We start from the raw sequence: 7,500 nt of genomic DNA, 5'->3' as shown, positions 1-7,500 counted from the left end.
AGGCTTAACAGTCATCCGCCCCGGGCGCTCCAGGGGGAAAGCTTAATAGTCCTCCCCCGAGAGTGTGTGTGTGTGTGTGGGAGGGAGGCTTAGCAGTCTTGCCCCGGGCGGTCCGGTGGGGGAGGCTTAGCAGTCGTCATCCGAGGACTCCGGGGGCAGGCTTAATAGTGGTTCCAGGGGAGGCTTAATAGTCGTCCCCCGGGCAGTCCGGGAGAGGCTTAATCGTCATCCCCCGACAGTGTGTGTGTGTGTGTGGGGGGGGAGGCTTAGCAGTCTTCCCCCAGGCTGGGTGGGGGCCTGGCGGGAGGCGTCGCAGTCTTCCCCCGGGCGGTCCGGTGGGGGAGGCTTAGCAGTCGTCATCAGGGCGGTCCGGGGGGTGGGGGGAGGCCTCAGAGTCGTCCCTCGGAGAGCCGGGTCGGCGGCGGTGGCGGGTGTCAGGCTTTACGTCCAGCCTCCGGAGGGTGAGCGTCCTCGGACGGGATGCAGCTGCCGCAGAGAGGCAGCCTCTGAGGCAAGGAGCGGAGCACCGAGGCTGGGGAGAGGGGAGCAGGAGCCGGGGGCTGGGGTGGGTGGGTGGGGGGGGCGTTCAGGACAACCGATCAAGCCCCGGGAAGCGGCTGTCAAATGTTCAAAGTCCCCCCCGGGACAACAGGTCAAGCCCTGGGAGGCGGCTGTCAAATGTTCAAAGTCCCCACCGGGACAACAGGTCAACCCCCGGGAAGCGGCTGTCAAATTTTCAAAGTCCCCGTTCGGCCACCAGGTCAACCCGCTGAATCTACTGGGTTGACCTGGCGGCCGGTTTGCTTTCCGGCCACCAGGTCAACCCATTGGATTCGACGGGTTGACCTGGCGACCGGTTTGCTTTCCGGCCACCAGGTCAACCCATTGGATTCGACGGGTTGACCTGGTGGCCGGTTTGCTTTCCGGACCGGATGTCACCCCACTCCCAGGGCAGCGCGGCAGTGGTGCTGAGGACCGCAGAGGGGGGGCTTAATAGTCGAGAGGGAGCAGGTCCGGGGGAGGCTTAATAGTCGTCCCCCGAGGACTCCGGGGGCCAGGCTTAATAGTCGTCCCCCCGGGCGCTCCAGGGGGAAAGCTTAATAGTCCTCCCCCGAGGATAGGCTTAATAGTCGCCCCCCGGCCAGTCCGGGGGAGGCTTAATAGTCGTTCCAGGGGAGGCTTAATAGTCATCCCCCGGGCAGTCCGCGGGAGGCTTAATAGTCGTCCCCCGAGTGCTCCGGGGGGCAGGCTTAATAGTCGTTCCCCAGGCAGTCTGGGAGAGGCTTAAGAGTCATCCCCCGACAGTGTGGGTGTGGGTGTGGGCGGGGGGGAGGCTTAGCAGTCGTCCCCAGGGCGGTCCGGGGGTGGGGGGAGGCCTCAGAGTCGTCCCTCCGAGAGCCGTGTCGGCGGCGGTGGCGGGTGTCAGGCTTTACGTCCAGCCTCCGGAGGGTGAGCGTCCTCGGACGCGATGCAGCCGCCGCAGAGAGGCAGCCTCCGAGGCAGGGAGCGGAGCACCGAGGCTGGGGAGTGGGGAGCAGGAGCCGGGGGGGAGGTGGGGGGCGTTCAGGACAACAGGTCAACCCCCTGGAAGCGGCTGTCAAATGTTCAACGTCCCCACTCGGCCACCAGGTCAAGCCCCGGGAAGCGGCTGTAAAATTCTCAAAGTCCCCACCGGGACAATAGGTCAAGCCCTGGGAGGCGGCTGTCAAATGTTCAAAGTCCCCACCGGGACAACAGGTCAACCCCCGGGAAGCGGCTGTCAAATTTTCAAAGTCCCCGTTCGGCCACCAGGTCAACCCGCTGAATCTACTGGGTTGACCTGGCGGCCGTTTTGCTTTCCGGCCACCAGGTCAACCCATTGGTTTCGACGGGTTGACCTGGCGGCTGGTTTGCTTTCCGGCCACCAGGTCAACCCATTGGATTCGACGGGTTGACCTGGTGGCCGGTTTGCTTTCCGGCCCGGGTGTCACCCCACTCCGAGGGCAGCACGGCAGTGGTCTTGAGGACCACAGAGGGGGGCTTAATAGTCGAGACGGAGCAGGTCCGGGGGAGGCTTAATAGTCGCCCCCCGGCCAGTCCGGGGGAGGCTTAATAGTCGTCCCCCGAGGACTCCGGGGGCCAGGCTTAATAGTCGTCCCCCCCCGGGCGCTCCAGGGGGGAAAGCTTAATAGTCCTCCCCCGAGGACTCCGGGGGCAGGCTTAACAGTCGTCCGCCCCGGGCGCTCCAGGGGGAAAGCTTAATAGTCCTCCCCCGACAGTGTGTGTGTGTGTGTGTGGGAGGGAGGCTTAGCAGTCTTGCCCCGGGCGGTCCGGTGGGGGAGGCTTAGCAGTCGTCCCCAGGGCGGTCCGGGGGTGGGGGGGGGGGGGAGGCCTCACAGTCGTCCCTCGGAGAGCCGGGTCAGCGGCAGTGGTGGGTTTACGTCCAGCCTCCGGAGGGTGCGCGTCCTCGGAGGCGATGCAGGCGCCGCAGAGAGGCAGCCTCCGAGGCAGGGAGCGGAGCACCGAGGCTGGGGAGAGGGGAGCAGGAGCCGGGGGCTGGGGCTGGGGGTGGGGGGCGTTCAGGACAACCGGTCAAGCCCCGGGAAGCAGCTGTCAAATGTTCCAAGTCCCCACTCGGCCACCAGGTCCACCCCAGTCTAGCAATGGGGTTGACCTGGCTGACGGCCGGTTAGTATCAAGGTAAACTCACCGTCGTCCACAGGAGGGCAGCTCTCAGGCCGGCCGGCTGCGGCTGACTCTGGGGCGGCGCCCGGTCCCGGCAGCGAGGGGCGGGGGGCGCGGAGCGAGACGGGGCTAACCGGGGGGGGGCGCCTCCTGCGACTTTGGGGGCCGCGGGTCGTCAGTGGCGTGCAGGCCGGGCCTCTCCCGGGGGATTCGGGGGGGCGGTCCTGCGGGCCGGGCGCAGGGGGCTCGAGCGAGCCCGGGCCGGTCCGCCCCGGGGCCGGGGTCTCCGCCTGCGGCTCAGGGGGGCGCGGGTCGTCGGGGGAGGAAGCCCGGGGGAGCCGCACACCGGCCCGCCAGGCCAGGCCTGGCCTGGATGGCCGCGGGGGGATTCGGGGCGGTCCCGCGGGCCGGGGGCCGGGCGCAGGGGAGGCGGGGGGGCCGAGCGAGTCCGTCCCGGGCCCGGGGCCTCCCCCTGCGGCTTTGGGGTCCGTGGGTCCCCGCTGGAGGAAGCCACTGGGAGCTGGACACCCGCCGTCCGTCCCGCCAGGCCAGGCCTGGCCTGGGTGGCCGCGGGGGGATTCGGGGCGGTCCCGCGGGCCGGGGGCCGGGCGCAGGGGAGGCGGGGGGGCCGAGCGAGTCGGGCCCGGGCCCGGGGCCTCCCCCTGCGGCTTTGGGGTCCGTGGGTCCCCGCTGGAGGAAGCCGCTGGGCGCTGGACACCCGCCGTCCGTCCCGCCTGGCCAGGCCTGGCCTGGGTGGCCGCGGGGGGATTCGGGGCGGTCCCGCGGGCCGGGGGCCGGGCGCAGGGGAGGCGGGGGGGCCGAGCGAGTCGGGCCCGGGCCCGGGGCCTCCCCCTGCGGCTTTGGGGTCCGTGGGTCCCCGCTGGAGGAAGCCGCTGGGCGCTGGACACCCGCCGTCCGTCCCGCCTGGCCAGGCCTGGCCTGGGTGGCCGCGGGGGGATTCGGGGCGGTCCCGCGGGCCGGCGGCCGGGCGCAGGGGGTCCGAGCGAGTCCGTCCCGGGCCCGGGGCCTCCCCCTGCGGCTTTGGGGTCCGTGGGTCCCCGCTGGAGGAAGCCGCTGGGCGCTGGACACCCGCCGTCCGTCCCGCCTGGCCAGGCCTGGCCTGGGTGGCCGCGGGGGGGGATTCGGGGCGGACCTGCGGGCCGGCGGCCGGGAGGGTCCGGGCCAGTCCGCCCCATGCCCGGGGTCTCCCCCAGCGGCTTCGGTGGCCCCGGGGGGGGTCCTCCGCGGAGGAAGCCGGGTGGGTGGGGAGCCGGACCCCAGGCGCCCAGACCCGTGACCTGCGGCCGCGACCTCCGACTCGGCAGGAGCGACGAGGGGCTTTCCGGCCCGTCCCCCCCTCTCCTTCCCCCCCAGAAAAGGAGAGAGAGCTGACTCGGACCGGGAAAAGCTGCCTACGGCACCTGGGATTCCCAGGCGGTCACCCATCCAAGTACTAGCCAGGCCCGGGACGGTTTACCTTCCGAGATCGGACGGGATCGGGGGCGTTCGGTCCGGTATGGCCGTAGGCACCCGGCCCCGCGCCTCCTCGCCCGCTTTCCCCTGCCGACGCCCGGGCCTGCCGCACGGTGAGCCCCGGTCGGACTGCCCCCCCCCCTGCGGCAGGGCCCCCGTCTCTCGCGGGCCCGGTCCTTTTTTCCTTTTCGAGCTCCGGGGCCCGGGCTGGCCGCCAGAGCCCCTCCGCCCGCCCTCCCCGGCGTCGGGGAAAATACTGTCCCGGACTTCCAGTGCGCCCGATCCTGTCAGCCGGGGGGTGGGGAGGGGCAGTCCCTCGCTGCGGCCGGGGAGGGTGAGCCCAGGGCGGCTTGCCTGCCGTGCGAGGCCCCTCTCGGCCACCAGGTCAACCCCGAGTCGAAAGGGCTGAAAAATTTTCAGAGTCCCCTCCCGGGCACCAGGTCAACCCGTGGAATCGGACGGGTTCACCTGCTGGCCGGTTCGCTTCCCGGGCACCAGGTCAACCCGTGGAATCGAAAGGGTTCACCTGCTGGCCGGTTTGCTTTCCGGCCACCAGGTCAACCCCTAGGGGTTTTAACGGGGGCACGCCCGGTGGCCTCTTTCCCGTCCGGTCACCAGGTCAACCCGGATCTCCCTCCTTCCCTGGGCGTCCCCTCCTCGGAGGCGTCAGGTTCCATTCCCCCCCCCCCCCCCAGACTTCCAGGGGCCCGATCCAGTCGGCCGGGAGGCAGTCCCTCGCTGCGGCCGGGGAGGGTGAGCCCAGGGCGGCCTGGTCCATGTCTCTAGTGGGCCCGATCCTTTTTTTTTTTTTCGAGCTCCGGGGCCAGGCCCGCCCGGGCAGCCCTCCTCGGAGGCGTGGGGCGATTTCCCCCCGCCCCCAGACTTCCAGGGGCCCGATCCTGTCGGCCGGGAGGCAGTCCCTCGCTGCGGCCGGGGAGGGTCAGCCCAGGGCGGCTTGCCTGCCGTGCGAGTCCCCTCTCGGCCACCAGGTCAACCCCGAGTCGAAAGGGCTGAAAAATTTTCTGAGTCCCCTCCCGGGCACCAGGTCAACCCGTGGAATCGAACGGGTTCACCTGCTGGCCGGTTCGCTTTCCGGCCACCAGGTCAACCCGTGGAATCGAAAGGGTTCACCTGCTGGCCGGTTCGCTTTCCGGCCACCAGGTCAACCCCTAGGTTTTAAGGGGGGGGGACGCCCGGTGGCCTCTTTCCCGTCCGGTCACCAGGTCAACCCGGATCTCCCTCCTTCCCTGGGCGCCCCCTCCTCGGAGGCGTCAGGTTCCATTCTTTTTTCCAGACTTCCAGGGGCCCGATCCAGTCGGCCGGGTGGCAGTCCCTCGCTGCGGCCGGGGAGGGTGAGCCCAGGGCGGCTTGCCTGCCGTGCGAGTCCCCTCTCGGCCACCAGGTCAACCCCGAGTCGAAAGGGCTGAAAAATTTTCAGAGTCCCCTCCCGGGCACCAGGTCAACCCGTGGAATCGAACGGGTTCACCTGCTGGCCGGTTCGCTTCCCGGGCACCAGGTCAACCCGTGGAATCGAAAGGGTTCACCTGCTGGCCGGTTCGCTTTCCGGCCACCAGGTCAACCCCTAGGTTTTAAGGGGGGGGACGCCCGGTGGCCTCTTTCCCGTCCGGTCACCAGGTCAACCCGGATCTCCCTCCTTCCCTGGGCGCCCCCTCCTCGGAGGCGTCAGGTTCCAGTCTTTTTTCCAGACTTCCAGGGGCCCGATCCAGTCGGCCGGGAGGCAGTCCCTCGCTGCGGCCGGGGAGGGTGAGCCCAGGGCGGCCTGGTCCATGTCTCTAGTGGGCCCGATCCTTTTTTTTTTTTTCGAGCTCCGGGGCCAGGCCCGCCCGGGCAGCCCTCCTCGGAGGCGTGGGGCGATTTCCCCCCGCCCCCAGACTTCCAGGGGCCCGATCCTGTCGGCCGGGAGGCAGTCCCTCGCTGCGGCCGGGGAGGGTCAGCCCAGGGCGGCTTGCCTGCCGTGCGAGTCCCCTCTCGGCCACCAGGTCAACCCCGAGTCGAAAGGGCTGAAAAATTTTCAGAGTCCCCTCCCGGGCACCAGGTCAACCCGTGGAATCGAACGGGTTCACCTGCTGGCCGGTTCGCTTTCCGGCCACCAGGTCAACCCGTGGAATCGAAAGGGTTCACCTGCTGGCCGGTTCGCTTTCCGGCCACCAGGTCAACCCCTAGGTTTTAAGGGGGGGGGACGCCCGGTGGCCTCTTTCCCGTCCGGTCACCAGGTCAACCCGGATCTCCCTCCTTCCCTGGGCGCCCCCTCCTCGGAGGCGTCAGGTTCCATTCTTTTTTCCAGACTTCCAGGGGCCCGATCCAGTCGGCCGGGTGGCAGTCCCTCGCTGCGGCCGGGGAGGGTGAGCCCAGGGCGGCTTGCCTGCCGTGCGAGTCCCCTCTCGGCCACCAGGTCAACCCCGAGTCGAAAGGGCTGAAAAATTTTCAGAGTCCCCTCCCGGGCACCAGGTCAACCCGTGGAATCGAACGGGTTCACCTGCTGGCCGGTTCGCTTCCCGGGCACCAGGTCAACCCGTGGAATCGAAAGGGTTCACCTGCTGGCCGGTTCGCTTTCCGGCCACCAGGTCAACCCCTAGGTTTTAAGGGGGGGGACGCCCGGTGGCCTCTTTCCCGTCCGGTCACCAGGTCAACCCGGATCTCCCTCCTTCCCTGGGCGCCCCCTCCTCGGAGGCGTCAGGTTCCAGTCTTTTTTCCAGACTTCCAGGGGCCCGATCCAGTCGGCCGGGAGGCAGTCCCTCGCTGCGGCCGGGGAGGGTGAGCCCAGGGCGGCCTGGTCCATGTCTCTAGTGGGCCCGATCCTTTTTTTTTTTTTCGAGCTCCGGGGCCAGGCCCGCCCGGGCAGCCCTCCTCGGAGGCGTGGGGCGATTTCCCCCCCCCCCAGACTTCCAGGGGCCCGATCCTGTCGGCCGGGAGGCAGTCCCTCGCTGCGGCCGGGGAGGGTCAGCCCAGGGCGGCTTGCCTGCCGTGCGAGTCCCCTCTCGGCCACCAGGTCAACCCCGAGTCGAAAGGGCTGAAAAATTTTCAGAGTCCCCTCCCGGGCACCAGGTCAACCCGTGGAATCGAACGGGTTCACCTGCTGGCCGGTTCGCTTCCCGGGCACCAGGTCAACCCGTGGAATCGAAAGGGTTCACCTGCTGGCCGGTTCGCTTTCCGGCCACCAGGTCAACCCCTAGGTTTTAAGGGGGGGGACGCCCGGTGGCCTCTTTCCCGTCCGGTCACCAGGTCAACCCGGATCTCCCTCCTTCCCTGGGCGCCCCCTCCTCGGAGGCGTCAGGTTCCATTCTTTTTTCCAGACTTCCAGGGGCCCGATCCAGTCGGCCGGGAGGCAGTCCCTCGCTGCGG

At 69.5% G+C, this 7,500-nt stretch overlaps 1 non-coding gene across 1 annotated transcript; it reads right to left on the bottom strand.

The window, feature by feature from the left end:
- Window positions 1-4,073: 4,073 nt before the first annotated feature.
- On the bottom strand, window positions 4,074-4,192 carry LOC135979427 (5S ribosomal RNA). Its single transcript, XR_010596740.1, has one exon. It is a non-coding gene; the product is annotated as a 5S ribosomal RNA (ribosomal RNA).
- Window positions 4,193-7,500: the final 3,308 nt, after the last annotated feature.

Source organism: Chrysemys picta, unplaced genomic scaffold, assembly GCF_011386835.1.
Source record: "Chrysemys picta bellii isolate R12L10 unplaced genomic scaffold, ASM1138683v2 scaf841, whole genome shotgun sequence".
Taxonomy (NCBI): Eukaryota; Metazoa; Chordata; order Testudines; family Emydidae; genus Chrysemys; species Chrysemys picta.
The sequence above is the reverse complement of the archived record's forward strand: the minus strand, read 5'-3'. Positions and strand labels throughout refer to the sequence as shown.